Source organism: Ursus americanus, chromosome 21 (assembly GCF_024610735.1).
Source record: "Ursus americanus isolate L20-20 chromosome 21, mUrsAme1.1.p, whole genome shotgun sequence".
Taxonomy (NCBI): domain Eukaryota; kingdom Metazoa; phylum Chordata; class Mammalia; order Carnivora; family Ursidae; genus Ursus; species Ursus americanus.
The window spans coordinates 45,380,730-45,388,156 of record NC_142147.1 but is presented as its reverse complement, the minus strand read 5'-3'; positions in this window follow the sequence as shown (position 1 = coordinate 45,388,156).

Here is a 7,427-nt window from a genome sequence, read left to right as displayed (position 1 = left end):
ATCAGGACCTGAGCCGGAGGCAGATGCTTAACTGGCTGAACCACCCAGGCATCCCCTGAAATTACATATTTTTTAAATAGAGAGACATACCATGTTCATAGATTGGAAGATCAGTATAGTAAAAAAGCCAGCTCTCCCCAAATTGATATATAGGTCTAACGCAATTATTATAGAAACGACAACAAGATTTTTTTGGTATGGATTTAGACATTAATTTGAAAAATTATGGAAAGGCAAAGAAAGAGCTAAAACAATTTTGAAGAAGGATAAAGAATGAAGAATCACACTTTCCAATGTTCCCTTGGGATTCAGCAAAAGCTCTGTTTAGAGATGAGTTTGTAGCCTTACATTTTCATACTGGAGAGGAAGGAAGTCTAAAAATTAACATAAAAATTAAGTGTCCATCTTTTAAAGTTGGAAAAAGAACAACATAGAAAATTCATAGATAGAGGTGCCGGGGTGGCTCATTTGGTTAAGCCTTCAGTTCAGGTATTGATCCCAGGGTCCTGGGATAGAGAGGGGAGGGGGTAGGGGAATGGGATAGGCTGGTGATGGGTAGTAAGGAGGGCACGTATTGTATGGTGTACTGGGTGTTATACACAACTAATGAATCATCGAACTTTACATCAAAAACCAGGGATGTACTGTATGGTGACTAACATAATAAAATAAAAAAATATTATTATAAGAAAAAAAAAAAAAGAATGTGGGATAGAGCCCTGCGTTGGGCTCCCGGCTGGGTGGGGACCCTGCTTCTCTCTCTCCCCCTGCCTGCCCCTCCCCCTGCTTGTGCTCTCTTCCTGTCACATAAATAAATAAAATCTTAAAAAAAGAAAAAAAGAAGGAAAATCCAAAGATAGCATAAGGAAGGAAACAAATATTAATGCAGAAATTAATGGAAAAAAACTTTTAAGTTGTTTTGAAGACTACGGATTCAATATCTATTGTCAACTTGGCTACACTTCCTCTTTTTTTTTAAATTTTGATATAGTTATAGATTCACAAGAAGTTGTAAAAAAAAAAAAAGTACAGAGAAGTTCTGTGTGTTCTTTCTCCACTTTCCCCTAATGGTAACATTCTGCATAACTATAGTACAATACTAAAAGCCAGGAAATTGGTGTTAGTACAATCTACAGAACTTGTTCAGATTTTACAAGTTTTACATCCACGTGTGTGTGTATGTGTGTGTGTGTGTGTGTGTGTATGTGTGTTTCAGTGCAATTTTATCACACCTGTAGATTCAGGTAACCACCACTCATATATAAAACAAAGGACTTATATACAGAGTATGTAAAAAAAACTTTCAAACCTGAACATAAGAAAACAAACAACCCAATTTAAAAATGGGCTAAATTTTTGGACATGCACTTCACTAAAAAAGATATGTGAATGACAAGCAAGCTCATGAATCAATGTGTAACATCATAGTCATTAGGGAAATGCAAAATAAAACCTAATGAGATACCCCACACACCTATTAGAATGACTAAAATAAAGAATAATAACAGTACCTAGCATTGGCAAAGATGTGGAGCGCCTGGAATTCTTCTATATTGCTGATGGAAATGCAAAATAGTGCAGTTACTCTAGATAACAATTTGGTGGTTTCCTTAAAAGCTAAATACACATTTAATCAGATGACCCAAAATCCCATTTCCAGGTATTTATTCTCAAGAACTGAGAATTCACGTTCACACAAAACCTGCACATGAATACTTGCAGGAGCTTTATTGATAATCTCCACAAGCTACAAACAGCCCAAATGTTTTTCAGAGTTGAATGCATGAACACACTGTCAGATTCATCCAACAATACTACTCGGCAATGGAACTAACAACCGTGGATACACACAGCTTGGATGACCTGCAAAGGCATTGTGCTAGGTCAAAGAAGCCAGTCTCAGGAGGTTGTATACTGCCTTATTTCATTTATGTGAAATTCTGGAAGAGGCAAAAATCTTGAAACAGAGAACACATCCATGGTTGCCAGAAGGTAGAGGTGGGGTAAGGATATGAATACAAAGTATAGCACAAGATAACTCTTTGGGCTGTTGAAATTATTCAGTATCCTATCTGCAGTGGTGGTGATAAGAATCTATGCCTTTGTAAAATCTCCTTGTAAAAAGCAAATTTTATTGTATGTAAAAACAGGTTTTTTAAAAAGAGTAACTAGGATTTTTTTTTTAAGGTGAGCCAAATCTGTAGGCAGATTACGGGACAAAAATCTTATCTGCAGATGATCTAAAATGTCCTGTTAGCTTGAGGTCACTGTGAACAGTCATGCGGCTTTTTAAAAAAGATTTATTTATATATTTATTTGAGAGAGAAGGAGAGAGAGCACACAGGGGGAGGGGGAGAGGGAGAGAGCCTTAAGCAGACTGCTGAGCATAGAGCCCAACACGGGGCTTGATCTCATGACCCTTGGATCATGACCCTGAAACCAAGAATCAGACCCTTAACTGACTGTGCCCCCCGCCCTCCAGGCGTCCCATCATGTGGCATTTAATAATCCTATCTGTAAAGGCTTGACTATAGTGCCTCGTGAAACTGTGAGACAACAGACACTAGAAACTGAAAGGACTTTCTTCAAAGTTCATTTCTGTGGAGTTTATGGAAGCCCAAAGTTAGGCTTTGGTGCGATGCCACATTAAGTGTCTATTGAAAAAGGTTTTGCCTTCCAAAGGATTAAAAACTGTGCTGGAAGAAATGCATAGGAAAACATCGAGCAACTCCAAATTGAAGTCTGGACAGTTTCCCAAACAATTATTCTCTGCTATTCAAAATATCCAGGTCCAGAAAGACAAAAGCTGAGAATCTATTCCAGATTAAAGAAGACCAAAGACATTACAACTAAATATAATGTGTGCTCACAGATCCTGAAGTGGGGGAAGTATTTATGCTTATCAGGTAAGTGTTTTGCACATATTTTCTCCCATTCTGGAGGTTGCCTTTTCATTTTGTTATTATTCATTTGCGGTGCAGAAACTTCTCAGTGACGTACTCCCACTTGCTTATTTTTGCTTTACAATTCAGTGACTGGATAAAGAAAATGTGATACACACACACACCGTGGAATGTCATTCAGCCTCTCTCATACCTCAATAGCAAAAAAACACCTCAAAATAAAAAAAGAACCCCCAAATGAAAAAAAAAACCCACCAGATTAAAAATTGGACAGAGGACATGAAAAGACATTATTCAAGAAAAGACAAACAAGGGCACCTGGGTGGCTCAGTCAGTTAAGCATCTGACTCTTGATCTCAGCTTAGGTCTTGATCTCAGGTTGTGAGTTCAAGTCCTGTGTTGGGCTCCATGCTGGCGTGGAGCCAACCTTAAAAAAAATGACATACATATGGCCAACAGATATATGAAAAGGAGCTCAATATCACTCTTCATAAGAGAAATGCAAACCAAACCCACAATGAGATATTACTTCACATCTTTTGGCTATCATGAGATAAGAGATAACAAATACTGCTGATTTAGTGGATTGGAACCTTTGTGCAGCACTGGTGTGAATGTAATTTGGTAGACTACCAATTTACTACCACGATGGAAATCGGAATGGCTGTTCCTCAAAATATTAAAAATAGAACTACCACGCAATCCAGAAATCCACTTCTGGGTACATGTAAAAAGGAAGTGAAAACACTATCTCCAAGAGATAGCTGCATTCTTAAGTTCGTGGCAGCATAATTCATAGTAGCCAAAATATGGAAACAACCTAAATGTCTGTTGACGGATGAAAAGGTCAGGAACCATGGCAGTGGTTACTCTATAATGCTTTAGTCAGGTTTGAATTAATCTCTTTAATGTGCCAAGGGGTGCACTGGATGTTTTCCCCTATACCCCTACGGATCTGGACCCTTGCTGTAACAGAGGCTCGGGCAGCAGCAGCATAGGAATCGGAGGGTTCTGGTGAGCAGTCCACTCGTAGAGTGTGGACCTCAGCATGCCACCTACCATGGCTTATTTCCTCTTCTCTCCTTCTCTTTTTCAGCTCCCTAGAGATGGCTCTTTCACGAGTGGCCACCCAATGGATTCACGCATCGCAGGGTATAGCCCTTCCTCTGAGTGCTCTGTATCTGGGGCCAAAGCCTGGTTGGGACAGATGACTAATCAGCTACAAGGTATAATCTTTCCCCTGAGTCTAGCATGAGTCACAGCTTCATTCTGAGACACACAAATAAGCCCAGACAAAGACACATGGTCCATGGCCACATTAAGGAGTCCCTGTTACCATAGTCCTGTCCCAAAATGCCTACTCGTTAGTGGAACTTTCAACTTAAGGTCGGCTAAATGAGAGGTTCAACAGTACTCAGCAGTGCACCACAAGGCAGCACAGCTCTACTCACCATCACCTTACCTAGTTGGGGAAGCTAGTTTGTGTGCAAGTCCTTAGCCTGTCTTCTGATTTAGTGATTGGCAAGATAGAAGGGCAAGGAGAGGGAGGAAAGCAGAACTTCAGTCGGCCCCCAAACCGGTCCAGCTCCTAGAATACCCAATCCCACCTTGGCAAGTATGAGAAAGAAGCAGAATTCCCTTCTATGAACTTGCAACCCCCAATTAACTCACACCCAAAAGTACCTGGATGCCTGCAGAAGACTGGAGCTGAAAAGGCACCACATCCACCGACTCCTTTTCTGAGTCCAACTTCTCTCCCACATACTACTAGAACTTTCCCCTCTATTTCTAGGCACAGAGTGTGTCTTGGGGGAAAGAAAATCCACTCCCACTCCTCCAGAGTCTTCTCCTGAAGGCTGTGTGATTTCACACCTCCTGTTCCTATAGCATTCTGTCAAAGGGTCATGACCACATCCAGTGTGCGGTTTGTTTTCTGAACAGCTGAATCTGGGAATGGAGCTGGTTAGGCAAGAGAAGAACTGGGCCAGAGAGCAGTGGATTTGAAAGAGAGTGACTCAGAAAATCCTGCAGGTGTGGAGGCCCCTCCCACAGCACCTGGAGTGGGGATTCCCCCATGTATCCATGCAAATCCACGGAGGAGACAACACACTCCAATTATCGAGATGTGGCAGCTGAATGGGATGTGATGGAGAGAGAAATAAGTAACAGGAGAATTTGGGGAAAGGAGTAGCTAAGAAGGAAGAAAGGCAGAGTCCAACAACACAGAGCCTGAGGGGTGCTGAGAGACAGATACTAGAACTGAGCCAATGGATTTCTGACATTTATGCCACTCGGGGGTGGTACTTAGTTCCTGCAGCCCTGGCAAGCTAATATGTCTAGCAGGGCCAGGAACAATGACTCAGTGGGAGGCACCCAGCACCTCCCTCCCCATCATCTCCTTTGGGCTTGATGCAAAAGGCCCTGATAATATCTGGGAGCTGCTGACAGTGGTGATTCAAGAACATAAGGGACCTGGTCAGTGCTGTGTGGTTCTCAGGCTTCCTCCCCAGTAGCTTGGGGCCATAGTTCATCAGTTCTGCAGGCAAACACTTTGTGAGAAATATCCTGGGTGTGCATGTGGAGAACCTGTTGAAATCCCTGAAAGAGGTGATGGGGAAGGCAGGGATGAGGGAGGAGAATGTGGGCACCTGGTCTTCCACCCCTTTCTCCAAGCTGACAGTCAGCAGAGCAGGGCAGGAGTGGGGGGGAGTGGATGAGGAACTCAGGAATGGGAGTTCTGGTTTCAGATAGGAGATGAGAGCGTGAAGGTACAATGGGTATGTTTTAGAGACGTGGATCTTAGCCCACCTCTGCCACTGAAGCTTTGTGTGGAAATTCACAGCCCCCAAAATAGACAAAATCCCTGTCTTCATGGAGCTTACATTCCAGAGGATTGAGGTGTCTATGATTCTAAAGTTTCATGGTTCTAAGACTGGTTGGATCCAAGGATAAATGTTTTCAGGATTTTTCTGTTACCCCAAAAAACAGTCACAATGTACTATTCTGAGGGTTGCCAACTTTCTCACTCACAATGTCTACCACATAGGATTCCAGGGACTATGAGGAAGAGAGGGACAACCCCTGGATCTCCTCATCCTACATCTCCCAGCTCAGCCATTTGGGCACCATGGGGAATTCCCTATTGCCCAGACAATGAACCAGGGGGATGGTCAGAACTGCTCTGGAACTTTCTCCCACTGCCCTACCCTCTTCCCTGCACAAAACCCCTGAGGCACCTGTTGAACAACGTCAAATGGGAACCATGTCAACTGGGAACTATGAAAAAGATGTAGAAATGTGGAAAGATGGAGACAGACACAGGGAAGAGGAGACAGAGAGATGGAGGGAAAAAGAGAGGAGGAGAAGGGAGAGAGGTGACCTCTCTCTCTCTCTCTCTCTCTCTCAGTTTCTCCCTCTCTCCAATGTCTCTCTGGGTGTAAGTTCTGTCTCTTTCTTGCTCTATCTCTGCCTCTGTCTCTCTATCCCTGTGTAAGTCACTCACTGCCAAGCTCTTTCTGTCCTTTTCCCTGTTTCTCTGTCTTCCTTGATGTCTGTCTGGTTTCCTCTTTGTCTCTCTGACTACCTCTTTCTTCATGTTTCTCTCTCTGTCACTGCCTCTTATGCCTCTGCTACTCTTTCTCTCTCTCCTTCCTGTTCACCTTCCCACCCTTTCTCTCTCTAGACAGATTCCCTGTCTCTATTCCTCTCTGCTTCTTTTCCTCTCCTCCTCTTCCCCTGTATCTGGGATCTAGGGAAGGCACGTACCAAATGGAGATGAGAGAGGCAAAGATCCCCTGCCCAGCCACAATCTCTCCCACTTTTCCTTTCAGGTATTGCCTGTAACCGCCCTCACCATGGACATTTTGAGTACAGCCATCTCCTGCCCCTGATTCTTACCTGTCTATTCCTGACCCTCAACTCAAGATGCAAGGACCAACTTCCCCCAGGGCCCAGATCCCTCTCAGTACTGGGGAAATTCTGCACCTTGGCTTCCCAAATGTGCTGATGTCCCTCAGAGAGGTGTGGGCCCCTCAGCTTGGGGAGGGGAAACAAGGGAGCCAAATGTAAGCTCGGTCTTGCTGCCCATAGCTGAGTAAGGAGTATGGCTCTGTATACACCTTGTATCTGGGATTCAGGCTACTGGTTGTCCTCAGGGGATACCAAGCAGTGAAGGAGGCCCTTGTGGACCATGATAAGGACTTCATTGACCAGAATGACTTCCTCTTATTTTCCAAGTTCAACAAGGAAAATGGTAAGCCTGTTCCTGCTCTCCTGCATCCCAAAAAACACTTTCCTCATTATGGCAGCATGAAAGAGGGAGATAGTTCTTCCATCTTGGTGTCCTTCAGGGTCACTGATCTTGCTAGCGACATGAGAAGACATTGAAACTGCAGAGTCCAGGACCAGGGATAAAGTTGTCCAAACTTCACCTTCCCCAGATACAATAACTATCTTAACGTGTATTTTATTCCAATCCCCCTTTCCATTTCAAGCTCATCCCAACCATTCTCATCCCAATCTTTA